This window comes from Paroedura picta, chromosome 18 (genome assembly GCF_049243985.1).
Source record: "Paroedura picta isolate Pp20150507F chromosome 18, Ppicta_v3.0, whole genome shotgun sequence".
In the NCBI taxonomy this organism is placed as follows: Eukaryota; Metazoa; Chordata; class Lepidosauria; order Squamata; family Gekkonidae; genus Paroedura; species Paroedura picta.
In genome coordinates, this window is record NC_135386.1 from 2,793,250 (window position 1) to 2,816,057 (window position 22,808).

Consider the following 22,808-nt stretch of genomic DNA (forward strand, 5'->3'; position numbering starts at 1 on the left):
CAAAGGCCATCTATTCCAACCCCAAAGGCCATCTAGTCCAGCCCCAAAGGCCATCTAGTCCAACCCCAAAGGCCATCTAGTCCAACCCCTTGCGTGAGTCTTGAAATTTTCAGCCGTCACCCCTCCCCTGCAACTTTCGCAACGTTACTTTCATCTGTATAGTTTATCAGATCTTCGGGGGCCAATCAAAAGCCCTGCTGAGGAAGAGCCCCACCCAGCCCCACCCACAGTCCTAAAAATCACATGGTGGACATCAGTCAAGGCGCTGGCTGGCACCCCTGCTCCCAGGGCACCACACTGGGGACCTCTGGTCTACACAGCATTGAACTAGCTCGGTCGAGCTGCCTCTTTTCCTTCTCCCTTTCCCCTGCCGTCCCTCCCGCCCGCTGCTCTCTTTTCTTCCTGCCTGCCTGCCTCCTCCTCTCTTTCCTTCCCACAAGCTACCCCGAAAGGAAGAAGAGTCACGTGGGGGGGTGATAAATGAGCTTAATCTGCACAGAGAATTAATCACGCTGTCATGCCGGCAGAGGGAAAGGCAGCTGCATGAAATGCCTGAATCTCTGGCTAATTTATCACAGTGGCTGGAGAGGGAACCGCTCCCGGATTAACGCTCCTCGCACCGCCTGGGCATGCTCAGTGCGGCCCCCACCTCCCTGTGCCAATGGGGCATGCAGGAGGGGAAGGGGACGTGGTAGCCGGCACCTGAAGTCCTGCTCCTTTAACAGGCGCTAACTGGACTCGGAGGTAAAAGGCCAGTTCTGCATCTCAGGTTGCCAGCTCTGGCCTGGGAAGTACCTGGAGGTGGGGTTTTTTTTAGGTGGGGGGCGTGGCAGGTTGGAGCCTGAAGAAGGAAGGCCTTAAGGTGTGGAGGGACATCACTCTAAGCTGGAGAACTGGGTTTGATCCCCCACTTCTCCTTCATGTGCAGCCAGCTGGGTGACCTTGGGCCAGTCACAGCTCTCTCTGAACTGTACCAGCCCCACCTCCCTCACTTGGAAGCCCCTACTGTTTCCAAGTGGACAGCTGCTCCCCACCACCACCTCCTTTCAGCAATTCAGGGGCGCCCGAGATAGTTGGGCACAGCTTTTCCCCATGGCCGATCCACAGGTTGGTTCTGTAAAAATGATCAGGGTCTTTGCCGGGGTGTGTATGTGTGCGTGTGTGTCTCCCTGACCTCCTTGTCGCATCTCGTTCTGCAAACAGTCTCTGAGTCCGGCGTGAGAGAGCTCCTTGTCACCACAAGAGTGGCTGGAAGTATTCGGGAGCGAGGGCCGTAAGCATCAAGAGTTATTATCTGCTTAGCCCACCGCTCATTTCGATTGATTTGGATAATCACGGCGTCTGCAAGCAGGCCCGGTCCTTTCCTGTGAAGGTGATAATAAAACCCGCACCTGGATTATTTACAGCCCTTCACCCTCATCGAAGGAACGGTGCTGTCCACATAGGGATGGCACCGTTGTGTATATTCTCAGTGCTGCATCAGTATCTTCTAATGCGTTACGGCCGCGTCTGAGAGGCAACAGGCAACCCCCTTCCTTGCAAGCTCTCTCCTCTTCTGCAATAGTGGAGCCGAGTTGCCAGCCTCCGGGGGGGACTGGGGATTGCCCAGAAATACCACTGGTCTCCAGAGATCAGCTCCCCTGAAGAACGTGGTGGAAGGGGGACTGGATGGCATTATCCTGCTGGGGGGAATATGCTGTTAAGGGAGAGTCATAGGGTTTCCAGCTCTGGAAAGGAAAGTTCCTGGAAATTTGAGGGGGTGGAGCCTGGGGAATGTGGAGTTTGAAGAGGAGAGGGACCTCAGAAGGCCATTTTCTGACCTGATATCCGTAGTCTGGAGCTTAGCAGTCATGGTGGGGGGTCTCCAGTCCCCGCCCCCGGAGGCTGGCAACCTCTGGGGCTCTACGACCGTTCCATGCGTCAAACCTGTAATGCCCTTCTTACTATTTGCTCAGGGATCAGGAAACACGTTCGATGCATAGATGAAGGACGTTGTGCATGAAAGCAAAACCCAAAAAGAGGGAGGGGGAGGGCCCATATAAATTATGTATAGACACACACACACGTAACACAAACAGATCTGCAAAACCCACAAGGGGAGCAGGAGAGCCAGAACCACTGGCGGAAAATGGAAATGCGTGCAAAAAGAAACCAGTAAGGAAAGCCTTGTCCATCTCTGAGAGACGGGTCTCATCGGCCTTGACTCTCAGGAAGCAAGGACAACTATAAGGAACCTAAGTATAGGAGATGGCCAAGCCAGCCTGGTCCTGCAGACACCCAGTTCCTTCACTGACCTGTAACCAGCGACAAAAGGCTCAGTGGAAATGAAAATCCGAATCTCACTGATATATATGGACGCTTAACCCTCGAGTTACCCAAGTAGAACGGAGCCATCCGCCAAGAATCAACACTCCAATAGTGATCCGGGCGTCTCATCCCTTCCCCGCCTCCTTCCACTCGAGCAACGCATCTGTCTGTTCCATGTGCGGAGTGCACAACCAGAACAGCACCCAGGAAAGGGAGAGCCATGTGGAGGAGAGCTTCTTGATGCTTCCGAGTCCTGGGAGGGCTCTAATTAAAATCGGAGAGAGGGGACCATGAAATTAATTTTCACCGGGGTCTCCGGTGGGCCACGTTCAGTGTGCACGCTTGTTAAATAAACTCTTCTTACAAGTCCCCCTGTGGCCCGTCTTCCAAATGGGATGCAGGTGTTTCTTCCTGCCTGTTATTAGCTCTCCAGATGGGGTGGAGGAAGCTCCACTGGGCTCTGAGCAATGCCACGTTTCGTATCATCTATCGCAGCATCCTGGTCCAGGTTCCCAAACCTGCATTTCAGCTGCCCAGTCTTCAGTAGGCTCTTGATGACCACCCCTGGAGGAGACCATCTTCCTTTAGGAGGATCTGAGGGGATGCCAGATGGTCAGACACTACGGCGTTGCTGGTATGCTGGAATGTTTCCAAAACCAGGCATTCTGGGGATGGGCCTTGGCTCAGGGGCAGAGCCTCTGCTTGGCCTGCAGAAGGCCCCAGGTTCAATCCCTGGCATCTCCAGTTCTAAAGACCAGGAAGGAGGGGATGGAAGACCATGGCTCTGCTTGGCTTGCAGAAGGTCTTCTTCTTTTCCTGCAGACTTCAGCTTTTCCTAAGATCATCATCTTCCCCAGCAAGTATTGCCTTCTCAGAATGAGGCCACAGAACAATAGTCCGTGGATCATTTTTAGCTTCTATGGAGGATTCATAGAGAAGGAGAAGGAGGAGGAGGAGAAGGAGGGGACTTCTAGATGGCCTCTGGATTTTGCCCACTGTGTGACACAGAGTGTTGGACTGGATGGGCCATTGGCCTGACCCAACATGGCTTCTCTTATGTTCTTATGACTGGAGCAGTGATGCTTTGTCTTCTTGGTGCTTGGGGGGGCTGCAGTTGGAGTCCTTCTGGAGTCCTGGCCCTGATGGTGGACCTCTTGATGGCCCCCAGCCTTTGGCCACTGTGCGACCCAGAGTGTTGGACCGGATGGGCCATTGGCCTGACCCAACATGGCTTCTCTTGTCCTCTTGCCTTCTGAACTGAAAACACCAGCCAGCAGCTGCACACAGGCTTGCAACCGACTGTGATTACAGGCCTTGTGCGTGTGTGTGTGTCACAGGCAGCCACACAACAAGGAAGCTGACCCGGGGCATCGTTCCAGCAACATTGTTGTCCCTCAACGGAGATGACGGGTAATTTCAGAGCTGCCAGAAATGACAGACGAGGCTTCCGCGCGTGAGCGACACTTATCTCTTTCCGCCCTCCTACTGCTCGGGACTCTTGATTCCTTTGTTCGCTCTCCTCTCCTTGTTTTTATCGCACGCGTGTGTGTTTTTAAGTGCATCAGTTGCCATGGGAACGACGGGCGTTCGTTCGGAGAGGGGTGGAGCCAAGTGACATCCTACAAGGGCAAGCGGGCGGCTTTTGGGAACCGGCGTGAGGACAGGCCGTCCCGTGGGACGGGGTGCGCCGTGCAAACACCTGCCCAGGTGATACAGCTCCTACAAGGAAGTCTTCTCCCAGGGGAGGCTGCGCAACTCCAGCGCATTAAAAACAGCGTCCGTTTGCCGAAGCAAACCAGAACGGTCAGATGCATGCGACCGACGCTGCTCTCTTGGACGGTTTTCACCGCTGCCTGTAACCGTTCGGTGCTGACCCGAATAAAGAAATGGATCTGTGGTGCTCAGAGGAAGTTCTGTTGGGAAAGATGTCTTGTTCCCTCCAAATGAATAAAAAAATATATTCTGGAGGGGAACGGAGAAGAAAAAAGAGCATCCTTGTTCCCTAAATCTGCTATTTCCTCCCACTTGTGGATGGGCAAATATAGGAGTGTTCTCTCAGTTGCTTCTTTCCTGGCATTTTCACCCCCAAGTCTGTTCCCAGGAATTAAAGAGTGTCCTTCACAATGTTATCTCTTATTCTGCATGTTATGGCTCTAGCGAGTAGTTTGAGGCTTCTTCTCCTTCTCCTTCTCCTTCTCCTTCTCCTTCTCCTTCTCCTTCTCCTTCTCCTTCTCCTTCTCCTTCTCCTTCTCCTTCTCCTTCTCCTCCTTCTCCTTCTCCTTCTCCTTCTCCTTCTCCTTCTCCTTCTCCTTCTCCTTCTCCTTCTCCTTCTCCTTCTCCTTCTCCTTCTCCTTCTCCTTCTTCTCCATCTTCTTCTTCTTCTCCTCTTCCTCCTCCTTCTCCTTCTTGACTGTCAACACTGCCACCCATCACTATTTATAACGTGCAGGGAGTTAAAATGTCACTTGGGGGAAAAATATATGAAGTTAGCTGCTTCGTATGCATCCTCTTAAGGTCACTGCAAAAATTAAACTCCTTCCCACCCCTGAAGCGTGGAAAGTGTGATATCTTATAGTACTTTATTTTAAGTCACCAGGTGTTGGTTCGTGTTCATAGATATTAAGACACAGACTCTGATGCTTGGGAGGGAAGGCGGCTTCCCTTGGGAGGGAAGGTAGAATAGCCCCAACCCGTAAGATCTTGGAAGCTAAGCAGGGTCGTTACTTGGAAGGGAGCCCACCAAGGAAGGCTCTGCAGAGGAAGGCAATGGCCAACCTCCTCTGCTTCTTCCTTGCCTTGATAGTCCTTTGCTGGGGTCACCAGAATTCTTGAAAGGAAGACCACCAAGGAAGGCTCTGCAGAGGAAGGCAATGGCCAACCTCCTCTGCTTCTCCCTTGCCTTGGAAACCCTTTGCTGGGGTCACCATAAGTTGGAACCTAAGCAGAGTCAGTACTTGAAAGGGAGACCACCAAGGAAGGCTCTGTAGAGGAAGACCATGGACCAACCCCCTCGGCTTCTCCCTCGCCTTGAAAACCCCTTGCTGAGGTCACCATAATCTGGATGCTAAGCAGGGTCAATACCTCGAAGAGAGACCACCAAGGAGGGCTCTGCAGAGGAATACCCTGGCCAACCACCTCTCCTTATCTCTTGCATTGAAAGCCCCTTGCTGGGGTAGCCGTAAGTTGGAAGCTAAGTAAGGTCAGGGAAGGAAGGCCCTGAAGGCAGACTCTTCAGAGGAAGGCCATGGCCAACCACCTGTGGTTCTCCCTTGTCTTGAAACCCCTCTGAGGTTGCCGTAAGTCGGCTGCAACTGGCCTGCACTTCACACCCGCTCTAGCACACACGCACACACCCCCACTAAAGCTGAGCACCTCACCCAGTTCTGTGCACCACAGGGTGATCCTCGTGCAAACATATATACACACAAACGTTTATTTCCCCCCCCCCAGAAGCGTAAAAGGAACAGGCGGCTGCAGGCGGTGAGAATTGGGCTCCAGTCGTAAACCCGGTGCTTATTTATACAACCTATGCCGCAGTACATAAACCAGGCCTTTCTCCGTCTCCAGCCATTTTGAAATGTAATTATGCTCATGAAGTGTGACATTGGGGAAGGGAGGGGAGATTCCGTGGCTGCAGGCAACTCAGCTTTCTCTCGCCGAGGCCCGGACAGGCTTGGGTGGCTGTTTTCTTCATCCCTGTTTCTCCCCCCATGCCTGTCATTAGGGACGCTGCTCCTCTCGGTCGGTCGGTGACCGGCCGAAACATGAAACCGTGAGCCAGGCAGAGGACCTGTCATGCAGACATCTTGAAGTGGTGGCCCACTAGGCACCAGCACCTCTGGTGTTCCTCAGACTCTGGTTCTGGATTTCGATTAGTGTGACGCCTAGAGGTATTCGTAAATCCACCTGAGCGTGGAGCAAGGTTGCAGGAGAGGGTTTTCTGGCTCTGTCCTGTTGTTGTCCCTCCAGAGGAACTGGCTGGCCCCTGGTTGAGACAGGAGGCTGGGCTAGATGGACCCCTGGTCTGGCCCAGCAGGGCTCTTCTGATGTTCTCACGTTCCTAATGGTCCAACTCAGTGCAAGACCTCTTCATGAGCCATTTTGGGTGGCACCAAGATGTTGGAATGCCCCACCGTGAAGTGGGGAGGTGCTGAAATATCCATGTGTTTATAGCTTCCGTGCTTTCCCCGTCAACCATTCCATCGGTTTGGGTCATCTCGTTGTCATCGTTGTCATCGCAAGGAGACTCCAGGGAGCCATTGGCTGAATTTGCCGGTGGGATTTTGCTCCTGGCTGCAGGGAGCCAATGGCTGAATTTGTGGGAGGAGCCTCTTCTGATGCTCTTAACCACTGCGCCACGCCAGTTGTCCTCGTGGTGTGTTTGCTGGGGAGCTGGAATCATTGGCCAGCCCCACCTCTGTATCCTCCAAATGACCATCGTGGAGTTCCTGCAAAATCAGCTATGGAACGGCCCTTCAGTTGGAGCCAGAACTCAGGTGAGCAAGGCCTCCGACTGACTTCCAACTAATGGTGTCGGCTCACACACCCCTTTGCTCCACGGGGCAGCGGGCCGCTCCCCCCCCCCAGTCAGGATAACCTTCTTAATTTAAATGCTTTCCATCTCACCGTCCCGATTAATAAAGAACAGCTCCCGTGCTGCCTTCGAAGAGCTCAGGCCGTCTGTTGTGCAGGCAAATGGGCTTTCCTCGACGATCCGTGACTGCTTCCAGCCGGCGACGCCTGGATGGCCTGCTGTTTCCTCCAAACGGCTCTTCCTCCTCCTCCCCGCTGGAAGGATGCGCCCCCTCTGATGAGGGAAGGGGAAGGGGAAGGAGGTGGCGGCTTCCTGAGAACCACCGGGGCGTGGGCCCCGTGGAAGAGCGAGGCGGCTCTTCCAACACTCCTCCGCCAGCCTGCCAGGGAATAAAAACACCGCTCCCTCCTCCTCCTCCCCCCCACCCCGCTCCTAATTGCTGTTTATTTCCTCAGCAAAGTATTAGGATAATTAGCAAGCTCCCAATTAAGACAGAAAAATTGTATGTGGAGAAAACAGGCTCCTGAGCCAAGCAAATGGGCGTTGGAGCAGGGAAGAGACGAGCGCATATTGGCCTGCCTGGAGGGATCAGTGGTTAGCAGAAGGTCCCCGGTTCAATCCCCGGCATCTCCAGTTAAAGGACCAGGCAGGAGGGGATGGGGAAGGCCTTGATCTGGGACCCTGGCTCAGGGGCAGAGCCTCTGCTTGGCAGGCAGAAGGTCCCAGGTTCAATCCCCAGCATCTCTAGTTATAGGACCAGGCAGGAGGAGATGGATGGGAGAGACCTTGATCTTGGACCCTGGCTCAGGGGCTGATCTTTTCCCTAGGTCCACATCAAGGGTGCATTCCCATGCGTGTCCGAAAAAGCTCTGCAGGAGGCGGAGCCAAGCCCCCCAAAAGGTTGCCCCAGCTCCCCTCCAGTCACCTTTCAGAGACCCTCAGGCTGTGAAGGCAGTGGCCACCGAATCCATCCATCCAATCAGGAGCCCTGCCCATTTCCTCAAAACCCTTGGCAGGTGCCAGCAAAAGTGTCCGGACCCCTGTCGCAATTCTTTCCTCAGCCCCGCTTGCGGTCGAGCCTGTCCCTCCACGCCGTGTGCATTCCTCTTGTCTCCCCTCTTCCCTCTAACCTCCAGAAAAACAGAATATAACTCAGGCAGAGGGAGACACCTGCGATTTATTTCTCACTGGGCACCGGTGCACACCGGTACCTCTTGCCCGAGGGCTCCAGCGCCTCTCATCTCTTGCCGCCTGCGATAAAAATATGAGTGCTGAAGATTTGTCCCCAAATGCCTCTCCCCAGGCAGCTGTAACGAGCAGGCTCTGAGCGGCTAGGCATTTGGGCTCCTCTGCCTTCTTCGAGGGCGGGGAGGCGGGTTGGATTCGGATCAGCTCCCCATTTTCGAGCCTGCAAGGACACCCTCGAGCCCTGTCCCTGGTCCTGAAGAAATTATTCCCAGACGCAGTCTGGATTGTGCCCTCCTTTGGATCAGGGTTTCCTTCTGGGTCTTTTACTGTAAGGTGCTTTGACCCTCCTTTGGGTAGAGAAAAGCGGCATAGAAGAACCAACTCTTCTCCTTCTCCTTCTCCTTCTCCTTCTCCTTCTCCTTCTCCTTCTCCTTCTCCTTCTCCTTCTCCTTCTCCTTCTCCTTCTCCTTCTCCTTCTCCTTCTCCTTCTCCTTCTCCTTCTAAATGCTCCTTGTGTTTTGCGAGTCTGACTTCAGCTCTCCAACCCCAATTGGGTTCCCACCTATGGCTGCGGCCCAGGGATGACCTCTGCCCTCAGTTTCAACAGTGAGGGTTTGGCCACTCTCCACCCCTCCCCTTCCATGTACCATCTCTGAGAGACTCCACCGTGGCTTCAGCAGCGGAGATGCCAGGCAGCGATTGGCCAAGAGCCCCCTCTCCCTCCCGCCGCTCCCCTCCGATATATTTACATGGCTCTTTTATGATTTCAATTTTTAATGCGCCTCCTCTTCGGGGGCGCTTAATGCTTTGGAGTGGAACGTTTTCCTCCCCAGTCCGGAACGCCGATCGAGGACAGGGCGATAAATCAGCGAATAACTGGAACCTCGTTTTCTGCTCCCGTAGCCAAGAGTTACCCCACCCGGAGCACGCCTGGCTTTTCCGTTCCCCCCCAGGCTGAGCTGAATCAATAGTATAGATTCTGGAATGGCAACGCTGTGGACATTTCCCATCAGGAAGTTGAGGCTGCAGAAGGACGTTGTCGGACAAGCATGCCTCAAAACGCCCAACCTTCGCACTGTAAAATGAGGTGGGCGTAGAGGCATGTCCCTGCGAAGGTACCCTTTGTATTCCCATAATAATCACTGTTCCTGGTCATGCTCATACAGTTCTAGAGCCAAGGGCTGAAAAAACACAAGCCTTGGTTTTCTCGTTTCCCTGCTCTTCTGTAGGGTTTTAGAACGTAGGACGCTGTCAGATTCTGAGAGAGAGGTGGTGCATTTTTAGGACTTTAAAAAATAAAAACAGAATTTATGTCCTGTCCTTATCGAGAAATGCAAGACAGCTTACAGAATGACAACCAGTCGGCGTAAATGCTATTAAACTGGCAACAGCAACCCATCTGTGGAAATACAAAGAGCCCCATTCAAGTCTTCCGTGACACACCTGTCCCCTAATGCTCAGCAAAATAAAACTTGCGTACAGATTCTGGGTGAAGCAAGCAGGGAAGGAAACCAGGCGCTTCTCAAGTAGCACTTTTGTTAAGGGTGGCCATTTTTTCTCTTTCAAAAGAGGATTTTCTCTTTAGTTTCTCTTTGATGCCTCGCTGTAGTTTTCTGTCACACCACATGATGGTGCACTAGGTACTGGAGATAATTTGCTAGCCCTACTCAGCATGACACCTTGCAATGTGCAGAGCCAATCAGAAGCCTTGCTGGCAGAAGGCCCCTCCCAGTGGCTCCACCCACTTTCTAAAACCATTTGAAGGGGTTCTAGGGAAGGTGCGCGAGGGCACCACGCTGGGGACGCCCAACGCGGTGGGTGGAAAAATCACATGTTTGGTTAAGCAGTGAGATAAAATATCCCAAGCTGCTTTTCGACCCTGCTAGGATTTTAACAGGGCATGACGCTGCTCTTGCATTGCAGAGCATCATCGAGAACACAGAAGCCTCACGGAGTAAAGTTTTCAGTTGGCCAAAGCCTGCTCTTCTTCCCCCGCTCAAAAAAGCACCTTCAACTGGGAGCCATGTTCTGCTAATCTCAAAGACCTCTGGGCCGCAAGACGCCCCTTAATGGCACAAAGACAGCCTCTTTGGTGGCCAGACTGTCAGAGAGGCCTCGAGGCAGCTGGGCCGGTTTCTGTTCTCAAACACTGCCACCTAGTGAGCTGCCGCAGCGATGCCGCCATGGAGCACAACCTCCGGGAAGAGGGGGAGAGAGAGGCAGAGGTCTGTCACTGCACGCAAAGCCGTTAAGCAATTAGACTCGTCAGGGTGACGCTGTGGGGGAGATGCAGCGGGCAAGCAGCGCCTTCCAAAGAGGAGCGTGCATGCATGCAGAAAGCAGCCAGTGAAATCGGGGTAGAGGAGCACCTCTGAGGAGCACCTCAATGTGATTACCAGCTTTGCCCTTCTCTGCAGAGACACGGTGCCTTCAGGGGATGCTGGACACTTGCCACGGCTGTTTCTGGCTGTTTTTGTCCCCTTCCACGGCTACCCTCATGCCAATCTTCCCCCTTCAAACCAGGAGTCTCAGCCTCTACGGAATATGATCCTTACCCAACTGGGCATGCCATAGTTCACCTTAGGCTATCCTAATGTGGCTTGAGTGATTGTTGAATGCCACAGAGTCGCTTCTGATGCACTATGACCCTGTGGATTATCAGAATGACGTTTGAGCCCTGTGGCACCTTGGAGATCAACCAAGTCTTATTCACAGCGTAAGTTTTCGTGTGCAAAGAGCGGGAACTGCAGAGGACCCTGTGTGAGAAGGGATGCTGGACTGGATGGACCCCAGGTCTGGTCCAGCAGGGCTCTTCTGATGTTCTTCAGAAAGGCCTCTGCCTCTATACCTTGTTGTTTGTCCTACAGAGGAACTCACAGAATCATAGGGTTGGGAGGCACCTCCAGGGTCATCAAGTCCAACCCCCTGGTCTGACCCAGCAGGGCTCTCCTGATGTCCTTATGAAGGCCTCGGCTGTTGTCCCTCCAGAGGAACTGGTTGGCCCCTGTGTGAGGCAGGAGGCTGGACTAGATGGACCCTCCCTGGTCTGACCCAGCAGGGCTCTTCTGATGTTCTCACGTTCCTAATGGTCCAACTCAGTCAAAATACAAAATGGCTGCCACAGGAGGTGGAGTCAAAATGCAAAACATCTACCAGGCCCTACACACCCATCACTCTTTGTTGTTGTTGTTGTTGTTGTTAATTTCCATCTACGGTTATTATAAGAAGACCCAAATTATATTTCTTACCGGGATGTGCCTGGGATGGCAGAGTCTGCAGGCCTCCGGAGCGCTCGGCTGAACTGCTGCGTCTTCTCCATGATTATAATGGGGAGCTGCGTTCACGCTTTCCGAACGCATACACAAATGCTTAATAACCCAGAGGTAACATTTTCCTGCTCATTAAGTGGCACCAGCAGGAAGATCGCTTGCCTGTGTCCGCCTCTTCCCAGGCCCTCGTTGAACCTGGAGGCATTGCGATTCGCATGGCATCGTGCAGTCTCCTCTGACGGGGCCGTCAATGTCACCGAAAAGTTGGGAATGGAGAATCATCAGCTTTAGGGCCCTCAAGGAAGATTCAGCTGGGTTGGTGGGTTGAGTCCAAGAGCACCTTTTAGGCCAACCCAGTTTGATTCTAGGTACTTTCATGCACGTGCATGCTTCTTCGGATACATAGAAGTGTGCATGCCATCCAGGTCTGGGCCCCCCAAATGAATATTTATTTAAAGTTGAAGAAGCTTCTCTAGAGCTTGTTTCAAGCATGAGGAAGGCTTTGATGCTACCTCATGTGAAAAGAGGTGGGTGGGAGGGTGGATGGATGGATGAGTAGATGGGTAGATGGTTGGATGGATGGATGGATGGATGGATGGATGGATGGATGGATGGATGGATGGATGGATGGATGGATGGATAGATAGATGGATGGATGAGTAGATGGGTAGATGGTTGGATGGATGGATGGATGGATGAGTAGATGGGTAGATGGTTGGATGGATGGATGGGTAGATGGATGGATGGATGGATGGATGGATGGATAGATGGATGGATGAGTAGATGGGTAGATGGTTGGATGGGTGAATGGATGGATGGAGATGTAGGTAGGTAGGTAGGTAGGTAGATGATAGATAGATAGATAGATAGATAGATAGATAGATAGATAGATAGATAGATAGATAGATAGATAGATAGATAGATAGATACAACAAATGTGAAATACAAGCACTCATGTCCTTGGAGGAGACACAGTCTTAACATTTCCAGCCTTCACCCAAACTGGCTCCCTTTCTACAGAAAGGAATTGCTTTTTTGCTGCTGTCGTTTGAAGTGTGGAAACATCAGCAAGAGGGACCCAGTTCAGACCAGGGGCTGTGGGTCGGCACTTTAAACCCCTCCTCCTATCCCCACGGGTCCCGATCCCCATCAGGGCCACCTGCCCCTTGTTAACATGACAGGGCACCTGTCCCCTTTCTCACGCCCTTTTGGCACCTCCGGCTTGCGCCAGATCGGCCGCAGCAGAGTTCCTCATCACGGCTGAATGTTCCAGGCAGGTCAAGGGCATTTTGCTTCCGCACCTGAAGCGTGCTGGATCCTTGCCAGAGATGCAAATGAGCCAAGGCCCGCCGTGGCCGAATCTTTCACCCCGGCTCCGCTTAACGGCAGGGCTGGATGGTTAACGGCGAGCCGCTCATTCCGGCGGAATCTGTCCCAGCGGCCCGCCGTGGCCATTTGCATTCTGCCATTGTTTCTGCCTTGAACTTTGAGGAGGAGTTATTTGTTCCAACGCCGGCATGAATCTTTAATTCGGGGTTTTAAATAATAATCATAACGAGGGAGAGACTGCGTGGGCGCCGAGATCAAAGGTGCGTTTGGGGCTGTTTCACCTCCGTTTGTCCGCTGGCACATTTGCCGGTCTGGCTTACACATGTTGGCCGCCCAGGAGATAAAAGACACCATTACCCCTGCCCTCTTCCCCGCCAGATAAAATTCACGGCAGCTGCGGCCTTTTCCTAGCAGGCACCTGGTGAGCCCGGAGAGAGCGTTGATGCAGGGGCCGGGGGAGGCGTCGGTAGCCAAATTGCATCGTGGAAAATCCAAGAACGAGCATTCGCCTGCTCTCTTGACATTTCTCCTGGACGAGCGCATGCCGATGTCCCTGGTTTGGAAATCACTTAAAAGTGCATCAATTTGGAGAGCAGCACAATGGCAAAACTCTTGTGCTTCAGCGATCCTACAATGTTTATTAACCCACAAAGCATTTAGAATCACGGAGTGGACCAAGTCCAGGCAACACGGTCAAAGGTTTAAAGAAAACCAAGGCAGGAAGGATGAGCAGCTTTTTGGAAATGTGATCTAGTATGTTCTCATAGAATCATAGAATCCTAGAGTTGGAAGGGGCCACAGATGCCATCTAGTCCAACCCCCTGCTCAACGCAGCATCAGCCCTAAGCATCCTAAAGCATCCAAGAAAAGTGTGTCTCCAACCTTTGCTTGAAGACTGCCAGTGAGGGGGAGCTCACCACCTCCTTAGGCAGCCTATTCCACTGCTGAACTAGAATCCTAGAATCATAGAGTTGGAAGGGGCCATACAGGCCATCTAGTCCAACCCCCTGCTCAACGCAGGATCAGCCCTAAGCATCCTAAAGCATCCAAGAAAAGTGTGTCTCCAACCTGTGCTTGAAGACCGCCAGTGAGGGCAGTCCTGTAGGGTTGCCAATTCCGGGTCGGGGAAAGCTGCACTAGATGGACCTTCAGTGGTCTGATCCAGCAGGGCTCTCCTGAGGTTCTCATGTTCCTGTGACCTCTTCTTGAAGGGCAGGGAAACCCACGATTGAGATCTTCTCACACCCCACTTCCAACTTCCCTCTTTGACTGCGGAACCCTTTACCCTGTAGGCCTTTTCGGCTCATGTTCGCCCGTTGACTGGGATGTTACCTCGCCCCCTTTGGCGCCTGCGTCTCCAATAAAAGAGGAACCAAGCCGGCAAAGCAAAACAAAACAAAGCACTGCGACCCTGGGAATAATCGGGATGCTGCAGAATGCAAATCAGCCATAAAAAAGAGGGCAATTTTTCTCCCCCAAAGTATCCAGTAAGTAGATAGTTTAGGAGATTTATAATTTCAGAAAAAGCCACGGCGTCCTCCCCTTTTCCTTCAGGACGCCAGCCAGAAAAATGTTTATTATCAGAGGAAGGCAGAAGCTGGAAGGCTGTAAACAGCCATAACGTAGCGGAAGCCATCTGTTTATTGGTTTACGTTCGGAGGGCTGGGAGGGGTGTCAGGGTGGAAACGGGGAACGGTTTTTGTGTGCTCCTTTGTTCATCGGCCTGATGGGCTACTCCTCTGCATGCGAGTGCCACCCGGAAGGGTAGGGGGCAGCAGCTGTGGGATCGCACTCTCTTATTGCAAAGGATTTGTTGTTAGATAACGGCCTCATGATCTGGAGTCGTGGTCAACAAGGTGGATTCGGGTGATGAAACTCATGCTCAATCCTTTCAGGCTTCCCAGCTCTGATCTGGAAATCCCTGAAGATTTGAGGGGTGGAGGGCGGAGCAGGGTGGCGTTTGGGTGGGGCAGGGACCCCTGTGGGGCACGACATGATTGCCTTTGCCCTTCAAAGCAGCCTGTCCAGGCCAAACGTTGTTGGTGGTGTTTTTCCCCCAGGGGAATGATCCCTGCAGCCCGGAGCTTCCTCGTAATTCCAGGAGATTGCCTGCTCTCCCTACTTCCTCCATCAGCACCTCCCCGTTCGGCTTGCGCTGAAATTCATCCTCGCAAGGCTCATGATTTGCACCGAATAGAAGAAGAAGAAGAAGAAGAGTTGGTTCTTATATGCCGCTTTTCCCTACCCGAAGGAGGCTCAAAGCGGCTTACAGTCACCTTCCCATTCCTCACATGGGCCGAAACGGAGCTGGGAGGGGCTTACCAGCATTAGCGCATTGTCAGTTCTTGCTGAAATCCCGACAAATTGCGTCATGTCCGTGCTCCAGGGTTCGCCCCAAACTCTGTGGCTTCACCACTGAGTTTGGAGTGACGCCCAGGGCGTTGGCACCATGCTCAGCTATGCTCCTCTGGGAAGAGGTCCAATATACATTTCTGAGATGTGGCTTCCTACTTAGATATCTCTGTCTCCCTGCTGTGACTGCCTACGAACCTGGCTCATCTTTTGCTCTTTCACAAGGGGATGCTGTTGACTGCTCAGGTGCAAAAACTAGCCAGTGTATCTTTTATTCCTCTGCAGAAACTCAAAGGACACTTGTCTTGTTCTCCTAAGCTGCCCTTGCTCACCAGAACCTGGTGACTGGAGGGCCCCACAAGAACGCCAGAGGGGCGGGCATGCTCGGTCATTGCGGTGAAAATATCTGCAGCATTTGAAAGACAAACAGCCCCTCTCGGTGGTCTCGGCTTCTGCAGGCCAGAGCTGTCCCCATCGCCATGTGTCTAAAGACGGCGATTTCCAATCCGCGAGAATCTCTGTTGTTAATAAAGACCATGTGGCAGCAATGAGAGACCCGGGCTTTTATTGAATTTTAAAACTCCGCTTTGGAGAATGGCAATTGGTGTAATCGTTGGCAGTAGAGAGATCAGCATTATCATGCGCTAATGTTCATTGAAACACATTATGTACAGATGTACATGAGGAATTAGCTGGCAGCACGGAAAACGGACGGGAGGGCGACGTTTGAGCATCTGTGGGGTTCAACCCGCCAGACTAGGGATGTGTACAAGTCATACCTCTTTCTCTTCTTTTCTTTTTCTTTTCCCCGCTAGGTTTAGCATTTCGTCCCAAGGCATGATTCCCCGGAGAACTGCATGAGATCTCAGTACCGGATTCACATGAAACCCCCAAGCAGGTATGGAGCATTCCGGGAGCCATCTTGGTCTAGTGGTTAAGAGTGGTGGACTCCCATCTGGAGAAATGGGTCTGATTCCCTGCTCCTCCTCCACATGCAGCCAACTAGGTGACTTTGGGCTAGTCACAGTCTTGTTAGGGCTGTTCTCTCAGAGCTCGCTCAGGCCTAGCTACCTCACAGGGAGAGGGAGGGAATTGGAAGCCACTTTGAGGCTCTTATGGGTAGTAAAAAAACAACAACAGAGTTCTAATTCTTGAGATGCTTTAATGATGCCATTACACTGTTTGATTCCCCCACATAAGCTGGCTTTTGAAACCATTTTTTTTTTACTGTATATAAGAATAATTACATGTAAAGGAGAATCCTAAATGTCCACAATTAAACCTAAACCCTCATATGAGGAAGTTACCTTAAAGTACTCTACTTGCATGGAAGTCCAGCCAGTACGGTGTAGGGGTTAGGGCAGGGGTAGTCAAACTGCGGCCCTCCAGATGGCCATGGACTACAATTCCCAGAAGCCCCTGCCAGCATTCGCTGGCAGGGGCTTCTGGGAATTGTAGTCCATGGACATCTGGAGGGCCACAGTTTGACTACCCCTGGGTTAGGGTGTCAGAAAAATTCATGGGTCCTGCTTGCTCTGAGCAATAATGGGAATATTCTGGGAATAATGCAACGGGGGGACAGTTTGGCCTGGCCTGGCCTGATAACCACTGCAATGCGACCAACACGAGTCACTCTCCCTTTCCTTTTTAAATCCGAGGGACAGAAATAAGATAGAAAAGAGCGGCCACAGCAACCTGCTCTCCAAACACCTTCTCTTCCTCCCCTCCAACTTAATTTGGGAAGCATTTAAGAGCGGCCTTTACCGCCAGCACCTCTCCCCTGGAGAATCCCCCCACTCCCCTCTCCCTGTGGAAAGAGTGACCCTGCGAGGGAGGCTTTGAGGAAGGGAGAGGGAAAGGTGTGCGACATGACAAATGACCGTGGGCTTGCACCTTCCTTCCCTCGCCGCGTTGAAGGACACGCAACCGCCGCGGCCGAAAACACAAACCCGGCCAAGCCACCGTGTGCTCTGCCACGTCATCCGTCAATTTAGCCCAGTCCTGTCGGCTGCAAGGAGAAGCAATGATTTCTCCAAGGTCTTGGGCAGGGGCCTTCCCCAAGATGCTTTCTGGGCGAAACTCTGCCATATGATCGATCGATCGATCAGTCCTAGCCTAAATCTAGCGTAGCCAGCGTAGGCCTGGGAATCTCCCAGAACTGCAGCTTGGTGAATATATAAACCGGCCCCTGATCTTTGTTGGTGAATTCGCACAATTGTTTTCAACGTTTTGGAGCCCGGCATGAGTCTGTGTTGAGAACTGAATTGGGAGGGGTCCAAAAGCGGCTCCTGACAGTCCCTCCCAGACCCGAAGACCCCTCCCTGCAAAAAGATACCTTTCTATTCCAGTGATAACATTGTACCATGAAAGGGGAAAGTGGGTTGCCGTGTTGGTCTGAAGCAGCACGACAAAACAGAATCGGAGTCCCGTGGCACCTTTAAGACCGACAAAGATTTATTCAAGGCGTGAGCTTTCGAGTCTTGAATCTGGTAGTCTGAGGAAGAGAGCTTGCACTCGAAAGCTCACGCCTTGAATAAATCTTTGTCGGTCTTAAAGGTGCCCCTGGACTCTGATTTTGTTTTGTCGTGAAAGGGAAGATCAACAAAGCTTCGTGGAGACCTCTTTTTAGATGCGGCCGATCGTTCCGGAAGAAAACCAGAGACAATTAGCCTCCTTTTAGTCGCACAATAAGTAAATACAAACATGCTGTCCTTCAAATCAAAGGCTCTCGGCACAGAAGATTAATGGGAAAGGAAGCCCAGGCTATGTCGCGGGTGGGTTTTTTTAAAAAAATGTATCTATCCTATTCACATTTCAATTAAATTAGAGAAGATTATTCCGGGAGAAGGAGCGCAAGACGAAACCTCTCGTTTGCTGATAGAAACCGAAAATGCAAATCAACCAGTTTCCGGGTCAGGGGGTTTCGAATGCAAAGGGAGAGCTATTGTACACCAAGCATCTGTATCTGTCTAGAGCAAGTCACATTCCAGAAATCAATTTGAACAACTGATCCTCCATTGAATTATTCATTCCCCCCCCCACCTTCTCCTGCCCCCCACCCCATGGGCTTATTCCAGAGTTCTGCCACTCTGTCAAGTCGTGGAAACAGCACTGCCATGGACCAGAAAAGACACATGAGGACTGTTGGATGCCTTGGGCGAGTCCCAGTTCTCTCAGAGCTCTCTCAGGCCCACCCACCTCACAGGGTGTCTGTTGTGAGGAGAGGAAGGGAAGGCGATTGGAAGCCACTTGGAGACTCCTTCGGGCAGAAAAAAAACTGAGTCTACAAAGAAACTTTTAAAAATACGGGTGATTGTTGATATTTCTGAACCTTTTAAGACCTGTACAGAAGACAACTGTGGATAGTTGTGTGTGTGTGTGCCTGTGTGGTATCTTTTAAAGGCCCCTTCCCAAGTAAACTATGAATCAGCCCTCCGTGATGGATGGCTCGCCGGGGAGCCCAAAGGATCCTGAATTGATCCTCCGCGTGTGGGTGGGAAGGGAGGGAAGGAGCGAAGATGTCCTCAGGCTGACAGTTCCCAAGATGGCCGCTCCCGCAACAGATGGGCTCTGAAGGAAGGCGAGTCTTTCCGAGACTCTCCTCCTTTTCTTTTCTCTTCCGTTGGATTTTTACACACGTACATTTTGAAATGTCTCTCTCGGTTTTCTAAAAAGGAGGAAAAGCCTCGTTCTGAGTCACGGCCGCATTCGGTCCAGTGGAATCACAGAGTTGGAAGGGCCCTCCAGGGTCATCTAGTCCAACCCGCTGCGCAATACAAGGTGTGGTAACATCCGTTCAAAGGGGTAGTTCTCGTCCCCTCCCCTCCCTCTACTCCTTCCTAATCCCAAAAACGAAATAACAAAGCTGGGGAAACAAACGGCGTGACAGTAGTCGGCATCTGCTTAAACTCCCAAAGATAAATTTGGGCTTCTCCGGATGCCACGAGGCCCGAAGACCTCCCAGGAAAAACAGTTCCCTCAACCGCAACCGAGGCGGAATAGTGATGAGAAAGGCCTTGCTGACTCCAGAGTTGCCAGACACGTTATGATAGATATCCAGGTAGATGCGGATGCCCCAGACAGAAGAAACATGCCAGCAGATATAAACGAGGGAGAGATAATGAACTGACATCCCATGGGGTGGCGGTGAGTAATAGGCAGCCGGATCAACGAGGCCATCTTTTATAGGGGTAGGCGAGGGGAAAGTAGCAGATAGACCCCTGCCCCCTGCCCTCCGCGGGCGGCATCCGTCTCTCATGCCCTAGAACGTCTGTCTTCATAAGGAGAGGAAGAATTAAATATTTCATGAGACGGCAGTCAACCCCGCTGGCCCCCTTTTTCCCGACCAACATTTCCAGCCCGCCCTTGACATTGCTTACTCTCTCTCTGTCTCTGTCTCTCTCTGTCTCTCTCTCTCTGTCTCTTTCTCTGTCTCTCTCTGTCTCTCTTTCTCTCTCTCTCGCTCTCTCTCTGTCTCTCTCTGTCTCTCTGTCTCTGTCTCTCTGTCTCTGTCTCTCTCTCTGTCTCTCTCTCTGTCTCTCTGTCTCTCTTTCTCTGTCTCTCTGTCTCTGTCTCTGTCTCTGTCTCTCTCTCTCTCTCTCTCTCTCTCTCTCTCTCTCCCTCCCTCCCTGTCTCTCTCCCTCTCATCCATCCCTCTCAAAGCAAGCCACCGTGATGGGCAAATTAGCATCTCCGGCTCAGCACACCGGCAGACCCATCGGAGCAGGTAACAAAACGGTGTAGGGAGATGTCTTTTTTCCCCCGCCTCTTCGCTCTCCCTTCCTGTCACCTCAGCTCCTGACGGAGATGGGGTTTGATCGCATCTCACCCCGGTTCTGGGAAGCGGCGGAGACAACGCGGAGAAAGGAGGGGAAGCAGGAGGCAAAAGAAGAGATGTCTCAATTACGAGACATTCTGCCATCTTGATCACGGCACCCGCGTTCCGTCCCTCTGAGCTTCCCACACGGGCCCACAGGTATGACTGGTTGAGTTTGTCACTCAGAAGAGGAGTCAGTCTTGGAATAGCGGCATCAAGAGACGACATCTAAGGAAGGCTCTACACCATGTTTTTGGTCCTCGAGAGGGACTGGTTGGCCCTTGTGTGAGTCAGGAGGCTGGACTAGATGGTCCCCTGGTCTGACCCAGCAGGGCTCTCCTGATGTTCTTAGGAAGGCCTTGGCCTCTCTGCCCTGTTGTTTGCCCTCCAGAGGAAGAACTGGTTGGCCACCGCATGAGACGGGAGGCTGGACTGGATGGACCACTGGTCTTACCCAGCAGGGCTGTTATGAGGAACAATTTAAATATCTGTGTGCAGGTGTGTTGGCACACGGTCATAATTCACTCGATTGCCGGGATTCCACGTGTCCCAACTTCATGGGGCAAGCCATGCGTCACTGAAAAGCACCTATATTTTGCATGTGTGCGCTGCTTCTGGGCAGAGCTGGCAGCAGGCACCATGCTGGCACCTCCTAAGAAATTGCCAACTACAATTCCCAAGTTGCAGTGCGAGATCGGGTTCAGAACATCAGACAGATACGGTCGGTTAGCATCATCAAGCCGTGCTCTTAAGGATCACTTCAAGGCCCTCCTGCAGTCCTGTCTCTGCGCGTGAAATCCATACGTTAAATCTCCGGGCAACGTTTCCTGCTCGTTCGTGTCCTCCTTCCTTTACTAGATTCAAGTCCAGCTTGCCCAGATACAAATTGATGTTGCCTTCCTTTTGCGTTGTACATCTGCAGCCCAAGTCCTTCCTTTGCAGCTAGAGCCGTACACAACACACGCTCGCTGTACGAATCGATAGCCCAGCAGCGAAAAGCAGAGAAACAAGACCATCGACAAAAATCTATAAACAAGTACACCAAGGAATAAAAGCAGTGGGTGGGAAACTCACATCTCTATGGTTGGCGCAAACAGGTGCGGATTTCGAACCCTGGAAGAAGGAGTGAGTCATCTCCAGTTTCTCCTTGAATACGCCTAGTGTGCCGTCTGCCTTTTCCCCCCCCGGTTTTAGAACGGGAGGCGCATTTGCGTTTCTGCAAATGTCATTTTTCACACTGCTAAAAAAAATTGTAAAAGTGTTGAAAGCACCGGCTTTGGAAACGGAGGCAGAAGGCCAGTGACGTCACGGACACTTGCCAATAGGTGCCCATCCCGGCTGTAAATTCATCAGCATCGGTGGAAGGGGCTGCTTGACTGTGTTTCAGATTGAGGACTCATTCAAAACTGAGGGAAAGGTTCACTGGGAAAGCACTGTTTTCCCCACACAGTTTTCCCTGCTTTTAAAATTCCATCTAAACCTCCGGAAGAAGTTCCTGACAGTCAGAGCGGTTCCTCAGTGGAACAGGCTTCCTCGGGAGGTGGTGGGTTCTCCATCTTTGGAGATTTTTAAACAGAGGCTGGAGAGCCATCTGACAGAGAGGCTGATTCTGTGAAGGCTCAAGGGGGCGGCAGGTGACAGTGGATGAGCGATAGGGTTGTGAATGTCCTACATAGTGCAGGGGGTTGGACTAGATGACCCAGGAGGCCCCTTCCAACTATATGATCCTATGAGCCCCACCGAGCTGTTGCCTGTCCAAATGCACAGACTGGAAAACCAGAGCCCCGCTCACCAAAACAGCCAGGCCTGACCCGTCGACATGGACCGCGAGGTCCACGGAGAAGGTTTTCCGACGCTGACAACTGCCTGTCGCTCCTTCCCCCGGGGCCACCCCTGAAGGCTGTGCTTCCAGCTGACAGCCGCCGTGTTCTGTTTGCCTGTCCTCCGGGCCCGCCTGTTGTTTAACGAAGTGGCTGGCACAGGTGTGTGTAACGAAGGCGCACCTGGCAACCCACAGTCTCACTAGGCGCCCTTTCCCTCCCGGAGCGGAGCGTGCCAGCGCCAGCATCATCTGAACCCGTTCCCTGGCTCGCTCGAGCGCTAAGCAAAGATAAACATCCTTTTGGACTCCACTGTCGCTCATCGCTCTGGAGAAATACTGGTCCAGGGGAATGGGTCACGGGTCAGGACAAGAATGTCTGGGGTCAACCCGGTCTGCAATCAGATCTCCTCTCGGGTCAAAGGCCAAGGGACGGCAGCCGCGGCAGCTTGGATCCGGGAGGGACGCTAGCGGCGAGGGAACACAGTAAGTTGCTCAGCCACCCAATTATCGCTGACATCTTGTGCCGATCTCAGAAACTCAGAGGGGAGATAGGAACGGCTCGGTTTCTGCACCCTAGAAATGCAGGCCGTGGAATTTGATGTGAGATGGATGGATTGGTGAGACGGTGGGTGGGTGGGTGAAATAAGGAGCTGGTAACATGGACCAGCCCCATTTTGGACTGCAGTTGATGGATTCCATCTCTGAAAGTACCTTCGCCTATGAAGCTCCCTGCAAGCAGAAAATTAGCACCGCAAGGACTCAAGCTATCCTTTTGCTTGCAGTGCCCTCTTTTCTGTTGTGCTGGGGTGTTTACAGAGAGTGTGGGGCCTTCCGAATGGGGCAAGCCCATCTGCCTTCTGAAGTGGCATGATCCCATCAGCCACAATCATGACAGGATATAAGCTTATTCTACATTTCTCTTCTGCACCTGTAAATCAGCTCTCGGCTTTAGATGCTGGAAGGATGTTTCTAATTAGGGCATATCCTGTATGATTTGTATGGGGTTGGGTAATTTTTGCTCCTGTACTTGAAAACAGCTCACCTTTTGGGGTATTCCTCTAAAACATGGGGGGCTGCCAGGATTCCCACTGGGGCTGGGGGGACCCCTGATTTGGCATTGCTCCCCCTACTCTGGGAATTTCAGAATTTCAGGGGGGTACCCTAAAAAACAGCTGCTTTCATGGTGATTCT

At 52.3% G+C, this 22,808-nt stretch overlaps 1 protein-coding gene across 3 annotated transcripts in view; it reads left to right on the forward strand.

Moving 5' to 3' along the window:
• Positions 1-22,808, forward strand: part of LINGO1 (leucine rich repeat and Ig domain containing 1) — a 210,766-nt gene that overhangs the window by 74,104 nt on the left and 113,854 nt on the right. The window contains exon 3 of one of the 3 annotated variants that reach the window (XM_077317708.1): positions 15,795-15,877. The exons of 1 other annotated variant lie outside the window; for it this stretch is intronic. The gene's annotated coding sequence lies outside the window, so the exon portion shown is untranslated. Of the gene's footprint in view, positions 1-15,794; positions 15,878-22,079; positions 22,101-22,808 lie in introns of those variants that run through there. One more of the 3 variants, XM_077317710.1, reaches the window with a different exon arrangement.